The following is a 19984-nucleotide window of genomic DNA, read 5'->3' on the forward strand; positions in this document are numbered from 1 at the left end:
TCGTGAAATGTACTGGGGAGTCTTCCCTTTAAAAGACAATGTAGAAGGGGCGGTTCTAGGTTAGAGGTGCTTCATAGTAACATGTCAAATCAAGTGGCCACTCATGCATACCAGTTTGACTTCTACAGTACTCTACATGTGGCTGCCAACCAGGGACGTATTTAGTCATTTGGGGGCCCAAGGCAAACCCAGCCACTGGGCCCCCCCACATCCTTGTACTGCACTGGAAAAAGTTTTTTTTTATTTATTTTAATTCCCATTTTTACAAAAGGTTAGTAGGTAATTTAGGCCACTTTTTTCCTGCTTTTGAAATCTGTTACAGTTATCCGCCAGCTTAAGTTAGTAGTTACATAGCCATGTTGATATACCCCCCAAACCCTAAAAAACTATTCTAAATATTAACTCATTCAATCCCAGCCATTTTTCAAAAGACAATCCCATCACTACTGGCCATTTTAGACTTAACTGAAAGACAGATTTTTCAAGGCGCACAGAATACTGTGTTCTATGGCTATATAAACAGGGAACCTACAAAAGAAAGAGTAGACCCCCCTCTTTTATCAGAAGAAAAAAGTTTGTTTCTACCTTTTTCTGTTCTTTGGTAATCAGCAGTAGAACATAGGTAAGTTCCAGGAAAATATCAGTTCCCGACTAAAACAGGGAGAAAAACAGCTTTTTGTGAAAAGATACGTTTCAAGCATAACTTTCACTTTGACACAAATATTTTGACAGCTCAAATATCTAAACAGCTGTACCACAACATAAACGACACAAAAAGGGTTGTTTTCACATCAAAATAACAATTTATTTACAAATATAACACCGTGAACTATTTACAATTTTCACATTTGGAACTGAACTGTGTGTGTGCACGTGTGTGCATGTGAATGCGTTAAAATTTTCCAACAATGCGTAACCTTCTGCACGCTACACTCCTCCACATTCTTCCACTTCCTCCTTGCTGTCACGTGTGTTTTTTCCATTCAAGTTCACATGCCGAGCTCTTAGCAAATGCGCTTCTGCCGCCTTGTGGCCATTTTTATGGCTTGTAACTGCTCTAAAAGTGACACTTATTAGTGTGCAGGTGCGTCATCACCTTTTTTTTGCCTCTCGTGGGAACATGTATAAATGTACATCTATTAAAACATGTACAAATACATCTTTGGGATCGGGCGTTTGAGTTTATAAAAATGTATAAACACATCTTTGGCATTGAATGAGTTCATGTTTATCATGTTCCAAAGCTAGATAAAGTCCTTAAAATCCTCCTGTGGGATTATTATCACCTAGCAAGTGAATAATCTCAACGCTTTTACTGTAATTGATGAGAACATTAAGCAACATTTCATGTAGTTAACCACTTTAATACTCACATCTTTGTGATGAGAAGCGTCCCTCTCAGCTTCATCCCTAAAACTACTGCATTCTTCTCGGCTGCTGTCAAGAGCCTCTGGCGGGCTACCTTCGCTAGTTTTGAGGACGACTTCTCCTCTTCTTCACTCTACTTGGGTAATGCCGTATCAGTCTTCTCCAAACCGTGCCAACAAGTTTGTTTCGTCTTCTGGAATTAATGTCCACATGCACAGTAACATGGAATAGTCCATTGCATGAGAAGGGAGGCGCAAGCAGCCGAAGCGCTCATGATAGATTAGGCATTTTGATGTAATTTTAAGCACGTGAATTAATACTAAAACAGTAATATGTAGTTTAAATCGAAGAAAAAAAAAAAACAGTTTTTATGAGACGTTTGGGGGGCTCCTGGAAATCTCGGCGCCCCAGGCATTTGCCGGTGGTTGCCTAATGGTAAGTCCACCCCAGTTGCCAACATGTCATGCCTTCAACGAAAGGAATATCAAAAAATTGATAAAAATCTTTTAGGTTTACAATTTTTTAGTCTCCAAAAAAAGCATCCACCTAATGTATATTTGGCAACTCTATGTACACAACAATATTTAAATTTTTTATTTTCATTGTTCTTTTTTTGCAACTTAAACTCTTGACCCCCAAAACCACGTTTCTTGAACAAAAAAACCCAAAAACAAGGTTTTCAACAGCACGTCTGCAAGTCTACACAGATGTTCTCGGTATGCAAATTGTCACGTTTGCGGCTTTGCGGAGTTGTGGTACCACCCCAGGATGCGAGAGACGAGGACCAAAGTGCAGGTAAAAAGTCTTTTTTAATGATTATGGATGCTATGCAGCGGCAGGATCAACAGGATACAACATTCGGAAAACAAACAAAGTCCGACAAAGGACAAAACGCGCACCTGAACTAAATAGAAGTTCAGATCGGAAACAGGTGCGGGTGATAAACGCAAAGCGGGAGAACACAGAAAAGGGCAAAGCAGGAGATAGTACAAAATAAGCGCATGAAATCAGGAAAAAAAATCATGGCCATTTATATTTGTCAAAAAAATGCATCAATCCATCCATCCATCCATTTTCTATGCCGCTTATCCTCATTAGGGTCGCCTATCCCAGCTGACTTCGGGCGAGAGGCGGGGTACACCTTGTACTGGTGGCCAGCCAATGGCAGGGCACATATAGACAAACAACCATTCACACTCACATTCATACCTATGGACAATTTTAGCGTCGACAATTAACCTAACATGCATGTTTTTGGAATGTGGGAGGAAACCGGAGTACCCGGCGAAAACCCACGCACACACGGGGAGAACATGCAAACCCCACACAGAGATGCCCAACGGAGATTCGAACCCAGATCTTCCCGATCTCCAGACTGTGTGGCCTGTGTGATTGTGTGCTAACCACTCAGCCACTGTGCATAAATATGCATATTTCAGCAAATTTCACGTGTTTTTGGCATAAATTAAATATTTTAAGATCGGGTTACGCGTATCTATGTAGCGTCAGCATCAAACAAGCAGTATTTTCACAGGTCAGTGGCTGGTGTAAGAACTGTATGTGTGACTATAAAGTACAAGTACATCAATATTACTATATAAGTGCGTGGCAAGCGCTCATGAAACAAACCGTAGACAAGGAATGATATGCAGTATTCTACTTTGGTCGCTGGGTGTCAGTAAAGTTAAATTGATGAGACACCGCAAAAAGTACTCGGTGATAATGTGACTCTTGTGTTTGTCTATATTGTGTCTTATTTTCTCTTATGTCTACTACATAATGTCTACTACATTGTAAATGTGACTATAGGGGTGTTAGTTCATGTCTAGAGGGCTCTAATAGTGTTAAAAACCATATTTACAAGGTCGTAAGCAGGTTTTCTATGCTGTAACAAAAAAAATATTAGATATATAAATAAGGAATCCACTTCACTGATCACGGTCGGGTCTGGAACATATTAACCGCGACAAACGAGGGATAGTTCATTTTTGTCGAATGAAAGAAGTCTGAATTTGTATGTGATAATGTTGACATTTCCTAAAACATTATGAGCTTTCTATAAATGTTCTGACTTGGAGCTTCGTGATTTGGACTGATGCTGCTTTTCGTAGCAAAAATGTCACGAGACAGCATGACGCTAATGCTGGCGACGACCGCAAATGCAGAGAAGAGACCCGAGTGCAGGTAAAAGTATATTTTTAATAATAGCTGCAGTGCAGCAACAGGGATCCAGCAACATACAGACTTACAAGCACAAAAAACAGAAAACAGCAACAAACGAACTGGAACTTCACGGGCAGCATGCAGATCAGTTGTAACAATCCCACGTCCTCCTCCTGCAGCCAGGTGGCTTAAGAGCCATTGATGGCAGAGTGGCTACAGGTGCGCCTCGTGGCGCCGCCCACTCAGGGAGCGAAGGAATCTAAAAGGAATCACAACAGAGGTCAAAAGGTGACAACACAAATGAAGCAGAACCACAAACAGACCCAAACAGTACCCCCCCTCAACGGACGCCTCCCGGTAGCCTACCAGGCTTGTCGGGGAACCGTTTGTGAAAGTCAGAAATTAGAGAGGGGTCAAGAATAAGATTATCGCTAATCTAGGAACGGTCCTCTGGTTGCTGAATGCGCTAGTACTAAAAAAAATCTTAGCTTCTCAAAATGATTACCGGATACTCTTAGGGTAAGTGTCTCGGTTTGGTGGGTTACGTGAGCCATGACACACCCATCGAGCGAACAAACCACTTTGGCCTCCTTGAGACAAAACACAGGGATGTTATGCAAGTTAACAAAGTTGGAATCCAAGAAACAGTCATCTGCCCCAGAGTCAACGAGAGCACAGATGTCAAAACAGTTCCCCTCCCTGGTGAGTGTACCTTTGAGTTGAAGGCGGTAGACTGGTAGAACGGTAGACTGGCCCATGTTGAGTCGGACGTCCTGCAGGTCGAGCAGGACACTTGGAGATGAAATGATCAGCACGGCCGCAGTATAGACAGAGATGCCGAGCGGATGCGCAAAATGAAACACAAAATGAAACACAAAATGAAGCAGAACCACAAACAGACCCTAACCGTTTTTAACATTAGAGCCATGCAGACATGGAATAATACACCTTTAAACTGTTATTATTCATTGTGTACGACACATTAGGCTGCAGGGACACAAGACGGTCGCTAGCAAGCTAGCGAGCTAAAAAGAAGCCAAAAACGTACCACTTCCACACGGAATGGGAGGAGAAACGTTTTCACTCTATCATGTCAGGCATGCCATGGCTGACTTCATGACTTCATGCCGTGTTAAGGTAAAGTAATGTAAGGTAATGTCTAAATTTATTTGTGTCATTCCTGCCGCCTAGTGACCAGAATACTACATATGACTTGTATTTCATGTTTTGACTAATAATAGACCATAGCCTACCAGGAAACAGCAATCATTTATTAATTAATTTCTGAAAAACCGTGGTATAGCGAGAGAGTGATAATCGAACCGTAATATTGTGAGGGACGCCTGTTTAAGACAAACAAAGTTGGTGACAGTATTAAAACCTGAGGTACACCACAAGCTATAACTAGACATGATGATGCCTCCTGGACGCTTCCCTGGTGGAGGTGTTCAGGACACGTCCAACCGAAAGGAGGTCTCATGAAAGACCCGGGACATATGGGAGAGTCTACAGGTATGACTCTCGCCTGGGAACACCTGGGGATCCGCCGTGAGGAGCTGGGCTTCCCTGCTTAGGCTGCTGCCCCCGCAACCCGACCTCAAATAAGGATGGATGGATGGATGGATGTTGAAAATTTGTAGTCTTGCCGGAAAAGACATAACGATCACGTTAGTTGAATAATTTGACACATTATACTCAACACATTCGCTGAAAATCTCAAGTATGTTCAAATCATCAGACCAAAGCCAGAGTCAACTAATTGATGTTAAAGTCCAATTCGTGTCGCAAGTCTGTCATGATATTGTTGAGTCGGTTCCAAAGTCATCAAAATTGTGACCTTTGGTGTGCCCTGTGCTTTTGTAATGAGTGTTTAGGTAATCAGAAAAATACCCCACAAACACTACATTATGCAGCCACTGGTCGGCCTATAAATACAAGTACAAGTACTTACATACTACTGTACGTACTGTGTATTGATATTGTCAGTGGGAGCAAGCAACCGCTGTCTCCCTGTCCTCCTCTGGGAGCAGTTTGGTCCATTTAAGTGTAATTCCAAGATTTACTCCCTCACATCTGCCTTCAGTTTGCTGCCAGAGAGCATAGCTCACTGTACTTACTGTGGATCAAGCCTGGAATGTGATAGCTTGACCCCCCACACTATGTGGGGCTTACTCGCAAGATATTTCAATACGTTGCATGTTGATTAAGGTCACGTTCATCAGCATATTTATAAGTCGCACCGTACCCAGTGAAGCAATAGTGGCGGCAGCACATTTGACTAAATAATATGAAACGTAGTTGACAGCAAGTCTGCAGGAAAGTCTAATGAAAAAGGTATAAACTTGGCTGTAGGAAACAGGACTTGGCGAATGGAAAAGAAAAGCAATCCTAACAGTCCTGAGGGATGTCCAACAATTCGAGGGTTGTTAAGGGATACTGAAGGAACAATCCGACATTTTCTCACTGCAACTGCAGTGCTTTAGAATGGCACTAATTGCCAAGCGGCTGCAGGTGTGCCTCGTTCTACCACCTCTTGGAGGGTTTCAGCGCATTTGGGGAGGAAATACAAACAAGAGGGTGGCAACAACTACAAAATAAAAGACAGGAAAAGGAAACGTGGAGCGTGACATGATTACCACAAAACAATATTTGTTCTCAGTTGGACCTAGCAGCAGGGGTGCCATGAGGACGAGTAAGCCTTGCATAAACAAGAAACCCATTTTGCAGTGGAAACTCCACAGGTTAGTTTGTATCTCAAACCCCTTTTTCCTAAAACACAGCATGTAAATTAAAATAATCAAGCGATTATTATTATAATACAAAACATTATTTACTGCACAGACAAGGTTTTAAGTAAAATGTTGTACAAAATTACTTACCCTCTGGTGATACAGGACATAGCTGTAGCCAACATTGAAGTGAGAAGAGAGGACTGCTGAATAAAGTAAAGTCAAAAATATGTTTATTTACAAAACAACAAATTTGTATTCAAAATCATCTAGCACAGGGGTGCCCACACGTTTTCAGCCTGTGAGATACTTTTAAAATGACCAACTCTCATAGATCTACCTCCTACTATAAACATAGAGAATATACTTAGTATATTTCTAAACATGAGTACTTATGTACATTGTACATGTATATCAGGGGTGCCCACAGTTTGTCAGCATGCAAGTCAAAATGGCAATAAAGATAATTACACATAATTCCTCAGTAGTTGTGTACATAACCTGAGCAGAATGTCAGTCAAAATAGCTACGTAGCGTTCATTATACACACAGTTCATGTATTACGCACAGCATCAAACATTACAGATATACAAGAAATGAAAATGATTATGCAAAAGACAGTGAAGCCGAAGTCAAGGCAACATGTTAAAAAGGTGTCAGTAATGGGCACATTTTCCAATTAATCATGAAATAATAGTTTCACAAACAAAAGTGTAGAAAACCGACGTTTCTATAGTGGAGTTCAGGACACAGGAGCACAGCCATCAAACAACTGACTTTTTTTCTACATAACTTTTGTTCTAGCTATAGGCATCTTACAGCTGAGTTGGTTTACCCGTCATCAGAATAATAAAGATGGAGGTTGCATTTCTGTGCGTCGCTTGAGATGATGTCCACCACTTAATCTTTGCCGTGGAGGCGCAACAGCAAATGTCAGTGGACTGATGTCATATGACATCAACAAAGTGACATTTATGGTGTGATTAACACTTGCGATTGACCCACACTATCTCCGGTCGATCATGATGGGCTGATCCCGGATCTAGCATGATGTGGTGGCGAACGTGCAGAAGTAACGTATTACATCCTGTGCCTGGGAAGTGAGTCTCCTCACATTAAGAGTTAAAAACACTGCTGACTTTGAGGTGTATTTACCACTCTCCTTCCTCCTTTTAATAATGATGGCAATTTTGTACGAGCAGAGACAGAGACGTGTGTACCACTTTTTCTACGTCGCAGGATGTTCCATTTCTGGTTTTATGGTCATTTTCTCACTTTACCTCTTTGCCACCACTGAATCCTTTCTTGAGAGAATAAGAAAAACACAAAAAAGCCAAAGAAAAAGCAAAACACACTTGTAGTTCACATTTTAGCTCAGGGGTGTCCAAAAATGAAAGGATGCAAGGGCCACTTTGATAAGTTTGGTAAGTTTGGTACATATATCTAAAAAAAAAATGTATCTCAGCTTTGTGATATGCATGTAGGTGGAAAAAGCGTATGAGTAGTAAAAACGGCCTTTGGTCTTTTTTCACATTTTTAATCAAATAATCATCGTACATTTTCTTCTCGTAATATTTGGACTTTATTCCCACAACATTATGTCTTTTATAACCCAATCAAATTTATTTTGTTTTGTTTGTTTCGCATAATATTACGACCTTTCTTTTTCAACTTTATACCACTACGCTTATGTTATTGTTTCCTCACACTATTATGACGGTACTTAAAATTAAAGCTTTTTTTCATGAGATTACTCGTGAGATTACCTGTGAGTGTTCCCTCGCTCCATCGCGGTTCACCTTTTTTAGTGCAATTTTAGTAGGGTTTTTTTTTCCAGGTTTGAACGCTGTTACTGGCTGAGCCTGGCCATTTAAGAAGAATCGCATTGTGGGAAATTGAGTGTTGTAGTTCTGCGCTTTAGCACTAGGCGCAGGGACGGCGAGGCACAGCCAGAGGAGTGAAATACACGAGTCACTTAAGCATTTTTTGTGTCCAACCTTGTTGGTTGATTATTAAAATGGCAACGAAATTATAACTTTGAGAGTGTTTAAACAATTGAGAAATGTGGGAAAATGTTATTACCTGTCTGAGAAAAGTGTATAAAGTGTATGGTGAGGGGTTTTACAGCCTTATAACATACATAATAATTGTAAAAAAATATATAAATATATATATAAGTATATATAAAATATATAACAATATATATAATATATTTAAAAAAATATATAGGTGGCTATTTTGCAGATATCACTTATTGTGGGCTGTTTTGGGAACCTATCACCGTGATAAACGAGGGAACACCGTACAACTGTTTTACTTTATTCTTGTAAAATTACTGCTAATATTTTGTTGTTGGGGGCTATTTTAGTTTTGTTGTTAAATTATATTTTTTGAATGTTCCGTGGGTTAACAAAAAACAGCCGCACGTCGGAAATGGCCGTCGGGCCGCAGTTTGGACACCCTTGTTTTAGCTGCTCACTGAGCTTAAGTCGATATGATGACATCTCACTTTCCAAATCATATGAAGACGGGTCGACCTCGAGGTTGTGTGCAACTTCCGGGGCGAATTCTTCCAGAAACTTCTGGTCAAATTCCAAATTGTATTACTGCAAGGGCGTCGGGATCAATAAAGTATTTACCTGTATTTTTAGCGCACAATGAATTCTGTTATTCCCACTTGTCCTGCCTTTCTGCTCAATTCCGATGCTCCATTGGGATCATACATCCACCCACCTTCGTCCCAAATATAGTGTCGATATAGTGTCCAGTGATAATATCTGACCCAAGATTCAGCTTCACATTCAAATTAAAATGATAAACTGTGAAAGTAACTGTGAAAAGGTGGTGAACGAGGTGTTCACTACGCAGGGAGTGCATGGGTGTATTATGATGAAGACCAAGAGAGCATATTTAGACAGCTGATTCATTGCTCAGGCAGTCATTGTTCTGTGTGCAAACCTCCTGCCTCCTCCCTTGTATGTGTTCCACCGTTCCCCCCTCTCAGCATCTCCCCCCATGTGGATAATTCACTCCACATCTTTCAGCCTCACCCTACCCTACCCCATTCCACCTTATCCACAATCCCAGTTCCCTCATTCCTTCTACGCTCCTCCTTGGATTACTCACATTTTAGGTTTTCATTTGTGTAGAATGGTTTTTATCTCCCGTGCAGGGCATAATGCTAATATTGTCCATCTTTGCATCCATTTTCTGGGCCACTTCCTCAACATCCTGTTTGCTGTCCTGAATCTCTACCACTAGACGATACCCTCAACTGGTGGCATGCAGTAACAATAATTCCTGCCACCTGTCATTGTCCAGTAATAACATGAATCTTCAAATTTCGTGTTGCCTTATTATTTTGCTTTAAAGTTGCTGTATGTCTTCGGCTCCAATTGTATTTACTTTTAACCAACAATATAACACCACCACCAGTTAGCATGTGTTAGCAATGGTGGTTTAAAAGAAGAAATTGTACAAAGAAATGTCTATATTTTTTGCTAGAAAGCCTTTATCCATCTAAATCATTTTTATGCATAAGAATAACCCTCGTTCGAGCAGGTAGGTTACATTAGTGCCGCGACCCAGATGAGAGTGAGGTTTAGTGGGGGTGAGTGTAAGCGATGCCAGCCAGTGTGGCTGTGCGAAAGTACATTGGTAAACCTCACTCCCTGACACCTTAAGAGTCACTCCAGATATCAAAATGACAGCACAGGCTTTTAGCTCCATGGCTAGCGACTATTACATTTGCGTACATGTGATCGATGAACAATTTTTAGTCATGTTGTTGTTACATCAGGCAATACAGTCAATCATAGCTAATGTTAGTAGTTAAACTTTGTCAAATCACTACCACAACAATCACAACAAAACTACTGCGGGTGTTACAGCGAGTCATAATTTTGATGGTTTTGGGCCGACTTGAAAATATCATCAAAGACTTGCAAGTCGACTTGGACTTTGACGTCTATGACTTGGGGACTCTGACTTTAGTCTCATGACTAGAAAATTTGAGAATTTTTATGAGTGTGTTGAGTAAAATCCCCATTCAAAGTATTCAACTAACGTGAGCGTTATTATGTCATTCCCAGCAAGACACCACATTTTCCCACATGTATTAACATCCAAACAGTTTATTTGTTAAACATTTAACAATGCGTATGACTTGTACGGACACAAAAATCTCAAGCCTATGACTTCAGACTTGACCCGACCTGTCGTGTCTTGACTTGACACTTGACTTATACTTGCACGTCTTTACTTGAAACTTGGGATTGAAGTCCTGAGACTAACTTTCAAAACACTGCCATTCTCCCACCCCTGGAGATAATTTTATCTTTAAACAATTACTGTTAAATTCTGGTGTATAAGCCACATGTGTCCATGTCATATAATGGCATATCGTGTCGAACACGAGTCAGTGAGAACCAGGCAGCTCTTTATTTGACACTCACAACGAGTTTGTCAGCCCACTGGAAATCGCAGGTCAGTATCTATAACAGTATAACAATATAACTCGTGGTGTCATCTTACAAATGACACTAAACTCATCACACAGCGACTTAACTTTCAAAATGTATACCTGATGGTATACAAACATGTACCAAAAAGGAAAGCAAAGCATTTAATTGGAGGACAAACAGCATAGCAAATGGTGGATGGCATTGCAATGCTGTCTCTGTCCATCAGAGAGAGCCAGAGGAGCCTGGAACCCAGAGGGAGGCCGACGTCATTGCAGCGCCCCAACAAATGCATTGCTCAGACGCAATGCATTATGGGACAACTTTAAAAGAGTTGTTTTTTTTTCATTTTAAAGTCGTATTGGTACATGTTTATATATTTATCAGGTACACCATTTGAGTGTTAGGTTGCTGTGTGATGAGTTTAGTGTTCTTTGTAAGATGACACTGTGAGTCAAAATGTTAGATTGTTATACTGTTATATATAATGACCTCCTGCGATTTCCAGTGGGTTGACAAGCTCGTTGTGAGTGCACTGATAGAGTGGGTCCTGCTAAAGGAAGAGCTATCGTTTCCTCACTGACACACGAGCGGCACAGTATTTAAACGATTAGCAGTAGTTGTGAAGTAAAGCAGATGTCACAAGATTAGCATTTAGCCATAAATTAGCCGCACCGCTGTATAAACCCCAGGGTTCAAAGTTTAAGAAAAAAGTAGCGACACCGGAATTTATGGTAAATCAAAAAATGTACATTGAAACATAATTGCGCGTTGTCCCACTTACTCATAATGCCACTGTCAAGCACGTTTTGTTTTCACTTTATTGATTGAAGAGTATACAAAGCATTTTGCCACATCGCAAAGAACACATTTTATCAGCAGCCGGAGGGTGTTATCATTTAAAATGTATTACAACCGCAACCCCCTCTCCCCTCACGCAGGTTGATGCAGGCCCATATATGGCCTTCACAGCCTCAAAAGCTCTAGGCTAACTTTACAAGCCAGATTGTGTGAAACATCAACAAAGATCAGCACATTTTTTATCTGGAGTGGTTCTCCCATGGTTAGGTGAGAGGATAAAAAACAGAGCGGGGTATCAGAGTTTGGAGACAAAGTAAGAGACAGAGGTGTCTAAAAATAGCGCTTGATTGTGAGAAGGAAAGAGCCCTTTAGAATGTGTTCTCGTTCCTTCCTTCATGAACATCCGATATGCGGCCAAAAGGACTGGCGTTGACATTCATACCACAACACTGGATTGTTTGTATAAAACGCTTCCTGTGTCTGTTTTGATGTAGTACTTTGGTGACATTGAACCATAACTGTTTCGTGGTTGATAAAAATATTGAAAGACAAGTCATAAGTAGTATTCTGGTCACTAGGTGTCAGTAATGCTGCAATGATGAGACATTAGCTTACATTACATTACCTTAACTTGCACTGCATGGAGCCAGTCATGGATGCAGAGTTAAAAAAAGTTCGCCTCCCATTCCGTGTGGAAGTGGTATGTTTTTGGCTTCTTACTTTGTCCTTCCCCATTCAGTTTCAAACCCTTTCTTAAGTTTAAAATAAATAAATTGAAGGCTAACCAGTTAGCCAGATGTATTTCAGATGTATTTCAGACTGTATCTCAATCAAGTGACAAACGTCATAGTGAGGATGGATGATAGACCATCTTTTTTGTTATGCCACGCAATTGACCCAAATTACATTCGAGATACTACAACAACAAGGAACTTTCCCAATGCTAACGTGTGAGTTATTATGTCTTATTATTGCTTATCATGTCTAAAGGTTACTATAGAGGTGTTATTTCATGTCTACAAGGCTCCAATAATGGAGAAGGTTGTCAACAGGCTCTCTTTGCTTTAACTACAAAAATATTCCATTTATTAATATCATATTCATTGAAATTCACCTATCACAGTCGGGTTGGAATCAATTAACCGCGACGAATGAAGGATGACGAAATGACGAAAAATAAATGCTCTGGACAGAAATACTGTACTATACATGTCGTGACATTACAGAAGCTTGTGGAAACTATGCCACAGCTCTTCAAAGCTAAAGGCAGTCCAAAAAAATATGAATTATTTTTGGCCAGGCAACGTATTATGAATTGCGTATTATGACTAATAACCTACGCGAAACAACTGCATTACAGCCATTCAGCAAAATGAACGTATAAGTAGTGTAATTCATTACAATTCAGAAACTGTAATACTGTCTTCTATAAAAACTACGTTGGAATGACAGAAACTAGTAATATGCAATCTATTACATTTACAAAATACCATGCCCCTGGTCATAAACCTTGGTGGACATGTGGACATGCTATTGCTCACATGATTTCTCCAGATAAAGAGGGCCAATGCCACCATGGGAACACTCTGCCCAGTGATTACAATCACATTATTATAATCAACCTCCTGCCTTACACAATTATTTTGGTTCATTTATTGACCTTTCCACACAAGTCAGATGCTGATGACTCATATTCTTAAGATGTGGCCACAGTCAAACATAATCACATTTTGTATCCTCATATGATTCTATGTCATTTCTGCTCATAAATTCTCCAATGGCTTGTTCTGATACTGAACCAGAAGGCAAGGGAAATAACGATACACTTCAGTTTAATCAATGATACTCGCTTGGAAAGATTTAAAAAGTCCGAAAGTACCAAAGATATTGAAAAATAGATTATAATGCTAAAGACAATAAAAGATTCCATCTTATTTCCAGCCAGTCAGCTATGGGATCTACCAGCTGTGTCTTATTTGGCTTTTTGTTTTTGTTTTTTGGTAATGCTGGCTAGGTTCTGTTGTCTGTTTAGTTAGTTTTTTTTTTACTTTCCTATATTTGCAAGAGCTTTGGTATGTGTTGTTAATCCTTGCAGGTACCCAGAGTTAGTCAGTTTTTCCATTTTGCCAGTCTTTTAGTTCTTATGACTTCCTCCCTTGCTCCTAATTCATCTATGACAAGGCAGGTTCTATGGTTCATTTTTTGAAAAATGACTGTGCGGAAGTTCATATACAAGTTTAGAACTATGTACGAGGGTATATACTTCATATGTATATATATCATTTATTGATTATTTATTATATATATTATTTTACATAATTTTCAAAATCCATAGCCTTGCGGACAACTGGAAGAAACACCACTGTTCAAATGTAGAAGTCAAATCACTTTATTGCCCGTAAGTTCACTATTATGTAATTAATTGTATTCCATCCATCCATCCAGCGTCTATAGCCACTTGTCCTCATTAGGATTGCAGGGATTACCAAAAACCAGTACACTCGATCTGGTAATAAGATACGGTATAGTCATCCCTCGTTTATCGTGGTTAATTGGTTCCAGATTCGACAGTGCGAAGTGAATTTCCGCAAAGTAGGAATCCTCATTTATAGATGGAATATTTTCATAGTTACAGCATAGAAAACCTATTTCTGACCTTTAAATGTGCCCTCTAAAGTTGCATACATGGATATTTTAACCAGCGCTGTGCACGACTTCCCCAATTTCACAAGACTTCAACTCAGCAAGCGTCACAGGATTAACTCTGATTAACAGGGGTTTTTTTAATGCTTTTTCTTTGGCTTTTTTCAACACTAATTCAAGAAGCTGCCCACACAGCAGCCTCTCGGGGATTATGTCACATACAGCAGTACCCTCATGCCAGTGAATTTAATGGCCCAATGAAAAACAATGAAAACCAGGACATTTTCATCACTTTCTAAATAAAACAACCACAGAACGGCCAGGACAGGACGTGAAAACAGGACATTTCCTAGGAAAACAGGTTACCTTAAGCACACTGCAATGAAAAGTAGGCCTAAGGAACACTGACATGATATTAAGTTGTTTTCGTGTAAAAGCTGTTGCTACCAAAACTAAGGAGTCATTAAGCAGTTACATCCCTACTTATTATCGATAAAAACCTTTCTCATCTGCAATTAAATGTGAGTAATTGTGAGTTAACTATGGACAAAATGTGATTAATCGTGATTAAATATTTTAATCGATTGACAGCCCAAATTTGTATGCATTTCAAATTCTTTTCTTCATGTCAAACGTTAATTGTAAAACTATAAAAATGTGTTTTGTGTTAATGTTTTTGGACTTCCTGGAACAGATTCATTGAATTTACATTATTTCTTATAGGTCAAATTCGAGTCGCACCTTCTGGAACGAATGAATGACGCTAACCTGGGTTCCACTGTACAGTAATCCCTCGTTTATCGCGGTTAATTGGTTCCACGCTCGACCATGATAAGTGAATTTCCGCAAAGTAGGATTCCTCATTTATAAATCAAATATTTTTGTAGTTAGAGCATAGAAAACCGGTTTACAACCTTCTAAATACGATTTTTAACATACGAGAGCCCTCCAGACATGAATTAATGACGCAAACCAAGGATCCCCTGTATTTTTTAATTCAGTTGGGTCTCTGAGGTAAATTAACTAAAATGTGGTGGCCCTAAAGAGCTAAAAAGTCTTAACACAGGACTGGTGAGAGATATCGTCCAACAGTTTCATAGGCTAGAGAGCTGTAGGTCATGGTATGCCACTGGGCTTATTAACATCCAGTAGTGTACCCCCTTTGACTCAATGCCTACTCGCACATTCTAATGGGGATGTAACATTCCTGGTATCTTAAAGTTGAGGCCCCGTTTATAAGAGAGTCTATAACACAACGCAAACAGCTGAGGAAACCACTTTCTTTTGCAGTTTTATAAATCTCTCCATACATGCCAAGCCCCTCCATTGTTATTGGAAAGAGTAACATGAGGTAGCCATGGGAACTACCCCTGTCATCCCGCTATACCTCCCTCTATGTCCATGTCACTGTTAGTCAAGCGTAGTGAGATCGACATCATATAGACCCAGTGAGGCCCAGGGAATGGTAACGAGGTTGCTTGTCCCACCAAAATCACACTGTTGAAGAATACTGAATAAATAAATATGATTACTAAAAGTCTGTGAGCACTCCCAGGAGGAATACTTTGTTGTTTGTTTGTTGATGTATTACAAACGTTACGGTGTGTTTGTGTGACCGCATTTGCATGTGTGCATGTTCATTTGTGTATATGTGTGTGCCTACATGAAAGTACATGATCAGACTGCCCTCTGAACCAAAATATGCAGTAAACACAACCTCCAGTGATCGCTGGCAATGGCAAGCTGCGTCTTGCAGTGAGAGCTGAAAGGAGCGCTGGAGTGACTTCTTCACTTAAGCATGTCTGCAACCTTGGAAACGTTTCATGAAATCTTTATTTTGTGTTAGATTCATGGATGCGTAAGAACAAAGTTGCCCTGTTTTAAGTCCACAAGTGTATGCAAACGACCGGAGGTCACCACCTTCTTCTTGGCCGGTGGCTGGAAAAATACACTAGGGGTGGAGAGAAAATAAATCTGAAGCTGCTGGGGTTATCTGGAACTGAAACACAGAAATATTTGTTATGTTACCATGGAGCTACAATGCCGATCTGTCTCATTCCTCGCTGATCGAATACGCCGCATTTAGCCTTCATTCCTGCAACAGTGACTACAAGGTAACCGCAGAGGATTTGGATAACAAATGCAGCTGGACTGAAGGGGGAGTCATACAGATGGAAGGAAATGAAAGAAAAGCAAGAGCAGACAGATGTAATATAAGAGAAGAAAGAATGGGAGGAAAAGGCACGCTACCATGCTCCAGTGCAGCACCAGACCCGGTGACTCATCCCCCTCCTCTCCCCCCGCAGGGAGCTGTGGCATGCCATCACTTTATATAGCAATCTCTCTGGTCCTATGTCTCTGATTGAAGGGAACTAGTGGAAAAAAGGACAGGGATACAGAGTTCCCTCCCAAGATTTTTATGCTGTGTGTGACCATCACACTCTTTCCCATGGCCCTCTCATGAGGATTGTGTTTCCCCAAGAAGCAGAAACTGCCTTGACTGGTCAGAGCCATGTACAGTATGTCCACAAACTCAGCTCCCCGCATAGACAATATAATCATGGATCCTTTTTTTACCAAATACCCACAGTGAAACACAACACATTGCAGTAGTTCCTCGTTTAGCGCGGTTAATTGGTTCCAGACCCGACTGTGATAAGTGACTTTCCACAAAGTAGGATGCCTTATTTATAAATGGAATATTTTCGTAGTTAGAGCATAGAAAACCTATTTACAATCTTCTAAATACGGGTTTTAACTTTATTAGAGCCCTGTAGATTTAAAATAACACCCTTGTATTACCCAATATAGTAGACAAAATAATAATAATAATATAGACTCACACGTTAGCATTGGGAGAGTTCCTTGTTTCTTTTTTTACTTACAGGATTTCTTGCAGTGGCTAATGTAATATAGTAGGGGTGTCCAAACTTTTTCCACCAAGGGCATACTGAAAAATGAAAGTAACCACGTTGATATTCTGTAAAGCAACATATATAGATATGCTAAGAAGTTATATATTTCAAGAAAAAACTGCATCTCAACTTTGTGATATAGGTGAAAAAGCCTATTATTAGTGTCAATTTCAGTCTCTTCGCTCGGTCTCACGCTCTTTTTTTTCACATTTTTACTGCTGTTTTTTCTTTAAAAAAAAAATTAGTGTAATATATTGACTTAATTTCCAAAATATTATCACGTTTTCCCCAACCGAATTTTCCAAAAATGACAACTTTATTTTGTTTTGTTTGTTTCTCATAATATTACAACTTTCAAAAAAATCAATTGTTTCTTTAATATTTCAACTCTATGCTAGTAAAATGATGTTATTTTTATTTTACGAGTTTATTGTCTTCAAAATTGTCACTTTTTTCTTAATATTTTGACTTTAGTCTCATAAAATGACTTTATTTTGTTTTGTTTGTTTCTCATAGTAATACAACTTTTTTATGTTTTTTTTTGTTTATTATTTCAAATTTATGCTGGTAAGATGATGTTATTTTTTACGCTTTCTCTTAAAATTATGCCTTTTTCTTGTTAGATTACAACTGTTTGTGTCTTGATATTTGGACTTTATTCTTGTAAAATTACGGCTGATTTTTCCATTTTTGCTAATGCTGTTTTTTCTTGTTAATTTATATTTTTAGAATGTTACGCAGCCCAAGAAAAAAACAGACAAAGCCCGCAAATGGCCCCCGAGGCCGCACTTTGGACACCCGGTAATATAGCCTTCTTATAGAGTCACACAGGTTCTGACGTTCTTTTAGGGTTTTATTGCCAACCTTAACGCCAATAAGAGTGCAATTGGCTCGCACACGTCTCCTCCTCACGCTCTCTCCCAAAACAACAGCACTTCCTCCTTATCCACCAATAACATGAACAGCAGGGTGCGTTCACGAGCATCAGACTTTAGACCGGAGGTGTCTAGACTTTTTCCAGCGAGGGCAACATTTTTCTGTTAAAATTGTAACGGTATTCTTGTAAAATTACTGCAGATTTTTTACAATTTTTGCTGTTTTTTTTCTTGTTAAATTATATTTTTAGAATGTGCAGCGGGCCAATAAAAACTTTGGACACGCCTGACATAAAGCAAAAAAATCATTACTGTGATGTGGCCCGCGATGACAACGGGTTTGACGCCCCTGCACGAAGGGATGTAATGTAATGGGGTCCCTCTGGACCTCATAGCTGGCTACAGGTGACCACCCTGCCTAGCCGGGACAAGAAGAGGTGATTGGCCGGGACAGGAGCAGACTGGGACTGGTGACTGGATACTGCATGAATGAATGCAGGAATAAGGACTACCTTGCGAATCCAGTACTCAAACATTTCTTCGGCCCTCTTATGTATACAGTATATATGATAGTATACAGTATATACAGCAGGCTACTTTTTAAATGAGTAATTGGTTAGTTATTCTCAGTTTTGAAGATGATCCTGCATTGTTTATTAGTGTAGTATAAGCAGTTGTTATACATATTGGAACATGATTTCAACTTTGTTCCCTATTTTTTTCCTGTCCGCGAGCTTTATGATAATGACGGGGTGTGGTGTTTTTACTTCCTCCATACAGAGGGATGCGTGCTTCGTTGTTATTCACATCCACTTCCACCTCCTTTGATTGAAGGAAGTTAGCCACCTGCTGCTCTGTTGAGGTTGAGCCAACATCCAGCTCATCTGGTTCTTGGCTGGGGGTTAATGTGGAGCCCTGTCACAATCACATCATTTATGTGTGTGTTTTGTTTAAACTCATCTATTCTACTCTTCATTTGTGACATGATCTGTTCCTTCTCAAGTTTTTCTTTCTTGCTTAGAACTTACTTGGTAGAGAGCAATCACTTCCTCGCTTACGGCAGTCAAATTAGTTTCTATCTGTGGACAGTGTTTTTAATATGCCTTTCTTTGTTCCTTTGTGAAGTCCAATGTATATATTTTTAAATTTGTTGTCTACTATGTCAAGACGTCTTGTTGGAGCTTTTTTTTGTCTCATAACTCCGGAGTTGTCTGTTCCCAGAGTCTCAAGTTATTCTACGACTGAATCCAACTTCCTCCAGGAAGTGAAATTGCCTTGTTTGTTTCTTCCGAGACTTTATGCTGTGACGCAATCTCTTTCATCATGTGTTTGTTAGTCTGGCTCGCTAGCAGCAGTTTCACCTTTTCCCAGCTTTGGCTCAAGCTGACTCAAGTTGACTCAAGTTGACGGTGTCAGTAAACAATCCTACGATTGCGATCAAGATCTGTGCTCAGGAAAAGCTGACCGGACAGAGCTCAGACAGGGGGCATCCATTCCCTTCAACCTTATACTGTACAGTGGAACCTCAGTTAGTGTCCGCCCGGGTTCGCGTGTTTTTCAGTTAACTTAAAAAAGTGCATCGGACAATGTACATTTCCCGGTTAGCACACAATACAGCCCACGTCTCGTCGTGTTATTAATACACTGGGTGAGTCCAACTGTGTTCTTAATGTATTTTCATCACAAAACACACTTACCTTCTAACATAGCCGCTAGCTTGCTGACAAAATGGCAACCGGAACTGGAAGTGCGCTACGTAGCCTGTATATGATGTCATCAGCGATTGGGCTCTCAAAAATGTTCACACAAAACATGTTGTTATAGTTTTAAATGCATAAAACAACATAAAACAATTCTAAATGCATATGAACGAAAGGGATAAATGAACATTTAAGGTTACTTTTACCTTCATTGAAGACGTGATTCTTGATGTGACTGTCCCCAAAGATGTGGAAGTGAGACACCACACGGCGGGACCTTCCTGTTTTGTCAGTTATTTTTTGAATGCAATCGTGTTTTTTACCTTCTTT

General features: G+C 39.9%; 1 protein-coding gene across 1 annotated transcript in view; it reads left to right on the forward strand.

The window, feature by feature from the left end:
* cavin1b (caveolae associated protein 1b) overlaps window positions 1-19984 on the forward strand; it is a 40514-nt gene that overhangs the window by 2454 nt on the left and 18076 nt on the right. The window lies entirely within an intron of this gene.

Source organism: Dunckerocampus dactyliophorus, chromosome 2 (genome assembly GCF_027744805.1).
Source record: "Dunckerocampus dactyliophorus isolate RoL2022-P2 chromosome 2, RoL_Ddac_1.1, whole genome shotgun sequence".
In the NCBI taxonomy this organism is placed as follows: Eukaryota; Metazoa; Chordata; class Actinopteri; order Syngnathiformes; family Syngnathidae; genus Dunckerocampus; species Dunckerocampus dactyliophorus.